Below are 11,677 nucleotides of genomic sequence, written 5' to 3' on the forward strand. Positions count from 1 at the left end.
GGAATACTGGACGTTGCCATTTCCTCCTCCAGGTATCTTCCCCACCCAGGGATGGAGCCCACATCTGCATCTCCTGCATTGGCAGGTGGATTCTTTACTACTGAGCCCCTTAGGAATCCCCTGGGGACATTGGGAAGGAGCTTATTAGGTTCCTGTGATTTGTTCATATCATTTCCTTAAACAGCACTTCCCAAAGTGCATCCTCCAGGGCTCCAGTTCTGAGAGGTAAGATGGTACTAAGGAAAAGGGGGTGGGCCTGGGAAATGGTTGTTTAGCCTTAGTCTGTGTTCTCTCACTTCAGCTTGAGGATCTTAGTGAAGTCCTCCCAGGAGATACGGTGAGAATGGAGCTTTGGAGGATTGTGACAGAGTCAGAGAGTGAGTAGAATTTAGAGAGGGAGAGAGGTTATACTGTGGAGATTTGGGTGACATGATAAAGTGGACTAGAAGATGAATTTCGTTTTCTTCCCTTTGCTGGAGAGAGAGGCAAGCAGCTAGAGGTGGGAAAAGGGGACTGTTCTTGGACTCTTGCCGTAGTATAGCTATGACACGGTCAGGGCCTGATGCAGGCTGGCAGTGATGGGGATAGAAAAGAGAAATTAGATGTAAGGAAATTATAAAACTATGGGAGGTGTGCCAGTGGGATGGTCACCATTGTGGGGACAACGATCAGCAGCAGCAGCAGCAATGGTGTGTTAACAGCAGCTGAAATCGGAGCCCTCACCATGTGCTGTGTACTGTGCTGAGTGAACACAGTCCATGGACTGTCTCATGAAAGCCTCCCAAGGATACTAAGAGGCAACATGTGTATTTTACTGATTAAGAAATGGATATTTATAGAGGTGAAGTTGTTTAAATAACCTAGAGCTAGTAAGTGGTTCATCTCACTTCGAACCTCTGCAGAGCCATAGATAGGAGTGATCAAGGAGGGTGAGTTCATCTGCCTGGAGAGACTGCGTAGAGATGATGCCCAGAAGGAGCAGGTGGCTGCCTCCTTTTTGCATATTATGGGCTGATAATGGATCATAGAAAAAGCAAGAGAGTTCCAGAAAAACATCTATTTCTGCTTTATTGACTATGCCAAAGCCTTTGACTGTGTGGATCACAATAAACTGTGGAAAATTCTGAAAGAGATGGGAATACCAGGCCACCTGATCTGCCTCTTGAGAAATTTGTATGCAGGTCAGGAAGCAACAGTTAGAACTGGACATGGAACAACAGACTGGTTCCAAATAGGAAACAGAGTTCGTCAAGGCTGTATATTGTCACCCTGCTTATTTAACTTATATGCAGAGTACATCATGAGAAATGCTGGACTGGAAGAAGCACAAGCTGGAATCAAGATTGCCGGGGAGAAATATCAATAACCTCAGATATGCAGATGACACCACCCTTATGGCACAAAGTGAGGAGGAACTCAAAAGCCTCTTGATGAAAGTGAAAGTGGAGAGTGAAAACATTGGCTTAAAGCTCAACATTCAGAAAACAAAGATCATGGCATCCGGTCCTACCACTTCATGGGAAATAGATGGGGAAACAGTGTCAGACTTTATTTTTCTGGGCTCCAAAATCACTACAGATGGTGACTACAGCCATGAAATTAAAAGATGCTTACTCCTTGGAAGGAAAGTTATGACCAACCTAGATAGCATATTCAAAAGCAGAGACATTACTTTGCCAACAAAGGTTCGTCTAGTCAAGGCTACGGTTTTTCCTGTGGTCATGTATGGATGTGAGAGCTGGACTGTGAAGAAGGCTGAGTGCCGAAGAATTGATGCTTTTTAACTGTGGTGTTGGAGAAGACTCTTGAGAGTCCCTTGGACTGCAAGGAGATCCAACTAGTCCATTCTGAAGGAGATCAGAATGGGATTTCTTTGGAAGGAATGATGTTAAAGCTGAAACTCCAGTACTTTGGCCACCTCATGTGAAGAGTTGATTCATTGGAAAAGACCCTGATGCTGGGAGGGATTGGGGGCAGGAGAAGAAGGGGATGACAGAGGATGAAATGGCTGGATGGCATCACTGACTCGATGGACGTGAGTCTGAGTGAACTCCGGGAGTTGGTGATGGACAGGGAGGCCTGGCGTGCTGCAATTCATGGGGTTGCAAAGAGTTGGACACAACTGAGCAACTGATCTGATCTGAATGCAACCGATAATGCCAGTTTCACCACGAAGGAGATGGGTTTAGTCCTCCCATTACCTTGAAGGTTGTTGGTGGGGGCGGGGGTGTGGGATTTGAGAAAAAGAGTGGCCTGGCTGATGTGGAAGGCAGATTAAATGTGACAAGTCTGACTAAGAGGGCCACCAACCCAGTGCTCTAGGGGCTTTAAATAGGTCCAGTGCTTATTATATTAATTTCGATCTAATATTTACTCAAAGAAAACAAGTGATAAAATCACTTGCCCCATCATTTTGAAATGGGTGTCAAAATCCTATTAAAAATCTGAGGATGACTGAAGACTCTGCAGTTGGGAGGAAAAACACTTTCTGGTTTTTGTAAAAGAACTATGGGATGTGTCAAGTATTTACTTCCCATTGCATTTGTAATGGTACTTCAGTATCCCCTGTGGTTGGACTGGGGAAGGGGAGGAGGCATTTGTATAATTTAAAAAAATAAATTATGGTGCCAAATATTCTTAACAACAATTTGTGTTAGTTTCTGAGCAGGTCTACAGAGGCTGTTAGAATGCAAGATTACAGCAGAAAACCAATTTCAATATAAGCCTATGGAGATCCCATTACAATATAAAAATGAAATGTTGCCAATACATGTTATACACTACACCCAGAAATAGAAAGCAATACAAAATCCCTCATGCCTGTATGGTATTTTGGTTCAGACATCCATGGACTGATTGAGCAGCATTGTCTAATAGGAAGCTGACACAGCGTCCTTACCTCAAATTGTGGTCGTTATCATCCCACAGATGATGTTTTATTTAAATGCATTATCCTTTAAGTCACCTGGGGAAATGGCACAGAAACTGAATTCCAAGTCTTGGGCCATAACTAGACAACTCAAGGATATTAACCAAGAGATTCATGCACTCAGCGTGCTGGGGACACTAGTGATTCTCAACCCTGACTGTACATGAAAATCACCTGGGAAGTTTGAAAAAAATACCTATGCCTGGGTTCACGCCCAGAAACTGTTTAATCAGTTTGCTTGTGGTGTGCAACATTGATTTAGATAAACCTGAAAAGCTGGATTCAGTAGGGACTGCTATGTGTGCCACCAAAAATATTGGGAGCTCTGCCAACTGGAACAGAAATTGCCTGCAAATAGGTATAATAATATATGCCATTCTCTCTCTCACCTCAGCTGCTGTATCACTTTAGAAGTTTGGTGGAGGGAATGTTGAGGCTTGGTGGGGTAGAGTTGGGAGCATTTCAGGTGACCTTGGGCAGCTTGGATTTCCAGCTGCTTGCACATTGGTTTGAACTATTACTGAGGCAGACATGGGTAGTCAAGCTCAATTCATTACCTAAGTCTAAATTATAGGTGGGTCTAAATTATAGGTTGGGTGACAGCACTTTGTGTCTATTCAGGTATCCATCCTATTTCCAACCTTAAAGGACCAGGAGTGAGCATAAGATCTAAATTTGCCAAATTGAAAGGGATTTCTATTTCTTCTCTACCTCCTATGACCAATATTAGCAAGCAAACATACAACTTCTGGTAGCAAACAATGCTATCTTGAAACCCTGAAGGGAATCAGACTGAGGAGGAAGTTATACCCAGGAAGGCAGAGTGGAGAGATGGAAAGAACCTGTTTGACGACATCACTGAGTGGCTGACCTGGGTGCCTGGGACTTACTCTGTTTGGGGGCCTATTTACATTGCTTTCAGTAGTGAAAAGTAAAAGTGAAAGTCGCTCAGTCATGTCCGATTCTTTGTGACCCCAAGACTATACAGTCCATGGAATTCTCCAGGCCAGAATACTGGAGTGGGTAGCCTTTCCCTTCTCCAGAGGATCTTCCCAACCCAGGGATCATACCCATATCTTCCACATAGAAGGTGGATTCTTTGCCAGCTGAACCACAAGGGAAGCCCAAGAATACTGGAGTGGGTAGCCTATCCCTTTTCCAGTGGATCTTTGTAACCCAGAAATCGAACTGGGGTCTCCTGCATTGCAGGCGGATTCTTTACCAACTGAGCTATCAGGGAAGCCTGATAAATGCGTAAATTACTTTGAGTAAATTATGCAGAATTAGTGAATTATTTCAAATGGACAGAAAGAAGCGAGCATTCCAGTTAGAATTAGGAATCCCACTATGACATTAACTCAAAGATCTTAGACCAAGGGAAACCTTCCTGAACCTCAGTTTCCTCTTTTTGTAAAGCTTGGGATATGAACATGATCTAAGATTCTTTCAACACTATCAGTGTATGCTTAAGAATTTTATTTGTTTCTCAGCTCTTTCTGATGAAAAATTATTTTCTTACATTTTTTTTAATGTATTTTTTCTGTTTGTAACCTAGCAATTTAAAATTTCTGTGGGTAGTTAGTCTCAAGTGAAATTTCCATACATCTTCATTGAATTTTTTGGTTTTGGGGTTTAAGTGTCAGTCTAGTCTTTGGTTTCTATTTTGGCTTTACTTTCTGTCTTGGACTTGGTTTTTCTTTTTCTACAGTAGTCTTCTGTCTGGCTATGAAATGGCGTTATACATGGAGACAAGATTATATATGTTTATATGTGTTCACATGGAGCTCCTCAATCAATGAGTGACACATTCAGAAAAAAAATTATCTAACAGAGAATGGTGGAGATACAGGCAGAGTGCCAGGGATTTTTCTCACTTTGAGTCCTGAATTATTGACTCTAATTGTCCTTCAATGCCTATCTGTGTATATACCAATATCCAAAGAGATTTATTATTAATATCTTGAGCTTTACAGAAACTTTTATCTTTCAATAAATTTTTTTAAAAAAATTGAAGTATAGTTGATTTACAGTGTTGTATTTCGGGTATGCAGCAAAGTGATTCAATTGTATATCTATGTCTATATCTGTCTATATACTTTCTCAGATCCTTTTCCATTAAGGGTTATTATAGGATAATGAATACAGTTTGCTGTGCTATGCAGTAGATCCTTTATCTATTTTATATATTGTTGTGTGTATCTTTTATCTCAAACTCCTAATTTATCCTTCCCCCGACTCTTTCCTTTCTGTAGTCATAAATTTGTTTTCTTTGTCTGTGAGTCTGTTTCTGTTTTGTAAATAAGTTCATTTGTATCTTTAACATGCCACATATAAGCATTATCATATAATACTTGGCTTTGACTGACTTCACTTAGTATGATAATCTCTAGGTCCATCCATGTTGCTGCTAATGGCATTATTTCATTCTTTTTTATGACTTATTCCATTGTATATGTACCACAAACCCTTTTGAGCTTACATTCTGAAATGAAAATTGTGTAACATTTACTGTATGTACACACCTACGGAACAAAATTTGAGGGTGTACTGTGTGTCTTGATGTCAGTCTTTAATTTTTTCTCCTGAAAACTGAGGTTCCTTAGCCCTCATGCTCATGGCAGCAAATTCACAGCTCATCTGGTCTCTGCCTTTTCCTCTTTCCCACATTGCTCTTGTCCTGATGACTCGATTGCTGCTGCTTCTTTCCTCCTGTCCTTCCTCTACTCCCCTTCTTTCAACAGTTAGTGAGTACCTGTTATGTGCCATGTGCTGTGCTAGGCAGTGAATATGTAAAACTGCTCCCTGTCCAAGGGGGGGAAACAAACACAAAAACAAACGATTAAAAAGAATGTAATGATTTCCATATAGAGGCAGGGGGAGAACTGCCTGTTTGGTAAGGTACAGTTTGTCAAGAAATGACATGGTAATGAATTTTTGAACCAAGTAAAGATTTATACTGTGATCTTTAGCATATAAATGGCATATCTAGCATGTGAGTGATAAAAACTTAGTATATATGAGACTCACTGTAATATACGAGTGCCATCTTCCATTTCATCCATAGCCTTGTGAAACTGGAGGGTGTGATTCTGTGGGATCTGAGAGCGTAAATGAAGTCTCCAGCAAGGCACATGGGAAGGCGACTTGGTGTGGTTACACGTGGTCACTGTGCTTTAGTCCCACTGTGGTTCTTGTTTATAAGGTCTTTAGAAAGAACTTCTTTTCTAACATTATCAACTTGCCTCTCGCTCACCCTCTACAAACATCTCACAAACCACCAAAGAAGTAGCCTTAATTGTAGAGCAAAATCTATCATCTTATGCCAGTCTAGGGAAAAACAGAAACTTTTTACAAAAGTTTTTCTCAGGGTAAATTCTTCTGCAGAGCAGTTAATGGCTCTTGTATTGACAACTCTTACTCATTTGTAAGCATATGGTCTTTATGGTAGGGCTGCCCAGTAATTTAAATATTGCCCAACACAGAGTCTAATCATGTAGCAGATGCACAGATGGTGCTGGAATGAACACACTGGTGGACCCTGAAGTTAACTTTCCTGATTTTCTGTTGCATTTTAATGTTTTGTGACTTACTGACAATGAATTTGATTAGAGTGGAAATCTGCTAGGTAGTTTTCAAATTATGTGAGCTATGGGTCTGGTAACTTCAGAGTGAGTGTGTTGTCTGGTTAGTTTTGGTTTAAAAAGCTTGTCTTTGAGTAATACTTTAAAAAAATTAAAACCTTCCCATGCCAGGTAATTGAATACCAAGAGTACTCAGCGGACACTGTATCAAGAGACTTAGACAATGAGGACATTTATTTAGACCATTACAGTGAAATATAAATAAATGCAAGTATTATTCTCCCCAAACAAAGAACATTGTGTCTAGGATTTTGGTATTTTTATTACAGTTTTAGATTTTAATAACTAGTTGTGTGGGCAACACAGGTAATCTATCTGGCCTCATGTTTTTCATCTGTAAAATAAGAATTGCACTAAACTAGAGTCTTTTCCTGGACTTCCCAATGCTAAAGAATCTGCCTTCCAGTGTAGGAGATGCAGGTGTGATCCCTGGGTTGGGAAGATCCCCTGGAGGAAGGCATGGTACCAAACTCCAGTATTCTTGCCTGGAAAATCCCATGGACAGAGGAGCCTGGTGGGCTACAGTCCATAACATCACAGAGTCAGACATAACTTAGTGACTGAGCTTGCAGGCATAGAGTGCTTTCCTGCCAAAAAGTTTGAAAGTTTTTAAATAAAATTGCAGGGGAAAAGAAATAATATAAAAGTTATACAACTGGAACTGTAGTTGAAGCAGGAATATCCAAGAATCTGGGACTCAGAAATGCAGATGCAAACTTACTAAGAAGCAGAGACAGCTTCCAGTGAGCGAGTGAGGACCATGGTTTCATCTCTGTACTGACGATACAACAGCAGTGTAAACTTATGTGACGTGTGGGAGGGTGAAGCTCCTTATGTAGAATGGCAGATCAGGGAACTGTGTGTACAGGAGTGCTGCCTGGGCAGTAATGGCAAAATCCATCTGTGCTTGTTCCAAACTGAGTTTTTAGATGAGTCGTTTAGTCTTCAGCATTCTGTCACCTTTAAACTATGAAATTCTGTCTCTAATCCTCCCAAGTACTGGAAGACACAATGAAAACACCATCCTCTGAGTTAATCATCTATTCCTCAAGTGGTGACAGCCTTGAAAAAACTTTCTCACTGTCAGAAACCAGCATAGAGCAGTTTTAAGCAAAGCCTCCAAAGTAATCCTGTTTGTGGGTGTTTTCATTAAACACTTGTTGTGACTTTCTTGATTTGGAGATTTTTCTACCTGACTGGGAAAGTACTCATCACTTCAGCACTTATTTAATATCTACCCTATGGCAGGCATGTGCTCAGTGCAAGAGGTAAAAGCTAACTCTTCATCTTCAAGAAGTTAAGGTATAATATGGGAGACTGCCACACAAACCAATTCCCATGCACTATGGTGAGCCCGTCTGAGGTCTGAACAGGGTGCTGTGGGGAAGATGGACAAGCAACCAACTCAGTCGAGCAGAGGAAGGCATCTCGGAGGAGATGATGCCAGAAGAAGCTGGGAAGGAAGCTAAGAGGAGGAAGAAAAGTGTTTCAGGCAGAGGACACAGCAAATGGGGAAGCATTGAGGCAAGAAACAGTGATAAGAGTTGAAGATCTCAAGTATCTTGTGGCAGCTAGAGAACTGACCAATATGCATAGGCTGGAAACAGCTAGAGAGGTGGGCAGAGCCCCCATCCCATGCTATGATGCAGGACTGAACTTTGCTTTGAAGGCTGTGGAGAATCTCTGATGGAGTGAAAATAGGGAAACATCAAAATGTAGATTCATCAGGAATATTAGGAAGCTCATTCCATCAACAATATAGATGATCAATGGTGGTGGGATAATGGGAAGAGAGTGAGAAGGCATGAACTTAGAGGGTAGGGGTTCATATACAAGACAGGTTCAGGGAAGAAGTGATCAACATCAGGTGAAAGCCCATAGCTTTTAATTATTCTTGAATCATCCTTTCATTTCTCAGTAAACCTTACTTGGTCACGCCGTCTGTGTGTGTATATATATACACACACATGCATGTATGTGTGTGTTTCTGTGTATTTTTTAATGTTCCATTGGGTTCTGTTTGCTAATATTACATTAGGGGTTTTTGGAATTAGCAGGATACTCTGATTTCTTCTTATTTCTTTTCTATACTTTGAAAGATTGGACATAATATCATGTTATTTGTTTCTTGAAGATTTGAAGCAAATGTGTTTGGGGGGATTTGTTGTGGTCTCAGAAGGAAAATTACAAATCTATGATCATGAAAGAAATTAAGAATGCTCTTGGAATTCCCTGGCAGCCCAGTGATTAAAATTCTGTGTTTTCACTGCAGGGCCCTTGGGTTCAATCTTTTGTTGGGAAACTAAGATCCCACATGCTGTGTGGTGTGGCAAAAAAAAAAAAAAAAAGGGAAGAATACTCTCAATTCTGATAATTTATAGCTTCTTTAGAAACTATCCATTTCATCTAGAAATTCAATATTATTATTACAGAGTTTCACAAAAGTACTCATGTGAAAGTGAAAGTCGCTCAGTCGTGTCCGACTCTTTGTGACCCCATGGACTATACAGTCCATGGAATTCTCAAGGCCAGGATACTGGGGTGGGTTGCCATTCCCTTCTCCAGGGGATCTTCCCAATGCAGGAATCAAACTGGGATCTCCTGCACTGCAGGCGGATTCTTTACCAGCTGAGTTTACTAGGGAAGCCCATCACAAAAGTACTCATATCTTTGGCATATGAGTCGTCGTTTCATTGTTGATTTCTCCCCATCCTCAGCTTCATTGTTGATTACGTTTGTGCTTTCTCCTTTTTTATTTTTTGTTTATAGTAACTGCTGGTTTATCTCTATTACCTTCCCCCCTAAAAATCACCTTTTGGTGTGATTGATTAATTCTTTCTTCTGTTTTATAATCTATCAATTTCTGCTTTTTATCGGAAATAATTTGTTTCTGCTGCTTTCCTTACATTTTATTCTTTTTAAAGTATTGAGTTGAAGACTTGTCTAGTGATATAAGTGCATAGACATTTATGTTTTCACTTGTGCATAGCTTTCAGTGTTTATATTGAGTTTTATTAATGTTTTTCAATTAATAGCTTTTCAATGCTATAATTTGCTAGATATTCTGAGACAGTGGAGTCAGAGAAATTATGGTCATTATTGTCAAAGAATGAGTTATAACATTTCAGATGGGGGTTTTATTAGTTAATAATTTCTACTTTACATTATAACCAGAGATCTTGATCATTACTACTATTCCTGTTTGTTTTGTGATGCTTTTCTGGTGCCTACAATATGATCAACTTTGGTAAACTTTTTAACAAGTATTTGAGAACAGGTTTATTTGGTATTCACAGCAGAAGTTATAAAAATGTTAATGTAATGAATTAGGCTCCAGATCCTTTATATCCTCACTCTTTTCGAGTATTTGACTTGTTTGGGGCTGAGAGAAACAAATGAAAATCCTCTTCTGTTTGGAAGAATTCCTTAAATTTCCTGGTTTTGAAAGCTTTGTGTCCTCTTTTGTTTTAATTGGTGGAATGTAAAATAGAATAGTGGTTATTTCTTCATTGTAGATTGAAGTATCATAATAAAATACCCTTTTGTCTTGCTTAATGCTTATTGCTTGAAAGTGTCTGGTAAAGACATGACAAATACAAAAAAAAAGAAAGAAAAATCCAAATTACTTGTAATTTTACTTTTTATATTTATAAATATAAAATATAAATTTTATATTTTTATATTTTATATTTATATCATTTTACTTTTAATACTTATAATTCTTAAATACAACTGGAGAATCTTTGAAGGATTTATAGTATTTCACACACATGTATAATGTATGTTACATATGTAACCCATTTCAATCCTGTTATGTTTTTCTCTTTCTGGTGCTCTTGTTGTTTCCCATCTTATACTATATGGTTATATCCTTTTTATTTTAGTTCTGTTGTTCTCCTACTTTTGATAATTTATAATCTGGATTTTAGTTCTTCTGGTGCTACTTTTATGACCATGAATGCTTTTTAAAAGCTAGCTCTATTGATTCCTTGCTATGAGATATTAGGAAATTCATGTCCTTGTCCATCTCTACACCATCCCTGTATCACTGTCTTGAATTTTTAGTTTCCTTATTTTCATGATGTTAAAGTTCACAGCAGATATTAAATGTTATAGACTTCTGGTGGCTTCAGTGTTCAGCACCAATTCTTAAATACCACAGCTTCCCCATTTCTGGTTCCTTATTGTGGTCCATCTTTTGGCTGGCTGGGGTTCCTTCTCTATCGTTTTTCCCCATAAGGGTCTGCTGCTGCTGCTGCTAAGTCACTTCAGTCGTGTCCGACTCTGTGTGACCCCATAGACGGCAGCCCACCAGGCTCCCCCATCCCTGGGATTCTCCAGGCAAGAACACTGGAATGGGTTGCCATTTCCTTCTCCAATGCATGAAAGTAAAAAGTAAAAGTGAAGTCGCTCAGTCGTGTCCGACCATCAGCAACCCCATGGACTGCAGCCTTCTAGGCTCCTCCATCTGTGGGATTTTCCAGGCAAGAGTACTGGAGTGGGGTGCCATTGCCTTCTCCACCATAAGGGTCTATAGTTGTTATATTCTGACTCATTGCATAGTTGCAAATGCATGACTAATGTTTGTATTCATGATTGATAACTAATTGGCTTGAAATTATTGAAGCCATGGTTATTTCTCCCCAGTACTCTCTAAACATTTCTCTGGCATTGAGTATTTTGTGGATGAATTATGCTAGTTCAGGATTTTTATTATGATTTTATTTACATATACATATATAACATATATATTATTGTACATATATAACACATATTCTGTTTTCATTATTGCTCCCTTTCCCAAAGAACCTTTAATATCACATATATTTTATACTTATTTATATACAAGAGCCCTCTGGAGGGCCACAAACTTATGTAAGACTTTTTCACCCCTCCTTTCTCAAGAACCAATTCTTGTCCCCTTGGGAATGACATCATCTCTATTAAGTATATATGTGCTAACCTGGTCTCCCATATCCTCTTGTAAATAACTTAATTTTTTTCAATGTGCATAGTATTTTTTCTGCAGTTTTTCTTGGGACACAGTGTGATCTTTGCTACTGAAGATTTAGGGCTTTCTTTTTTCTCTGCCAATCTTTATTATATT

The 11,677-nt window shown here is 39.4% G+C and overlaps 1 long non-coding RNA gene across 1 annotated transcript in view; it reads left to right on the forward strand.

The window, feature by feature from the left end:
- LOC147364376 (uncharacterized) overlaps positions 1-8,921 on the forward strand; it is an 85,893-nt gene extending 76,972 nt beyond the window's left edge. Inside the window, exon 3 of the long non-coding RNA XR_015134424.1 lies at positions 8,843-8,921. This is a non-coding gene — a long non-coding RNA (uncharacterized LOC147364376). The remainder of the gene's footprint in view (positions 1-8,842) is intronic.
- The last annotated feature ends 2,756 nt before the right edge of the window (positions 8,922-11,677 follow it).

This window comes from Bos grunniens, chromosome 10 (genome assembly GCF_055505025.1).
Source record: "Bos grunniens cultivar Pamir isolate PY7600 chromosome 10, Bosgru_T2T1.0, whole genome shotgun sequence".
Classification (NCBI taxonomy): Eukaryota; Metazoa; Chordata; class Mammalia; order Artiodactyla; family Bovidae; genus Bos; species Bos grunniens.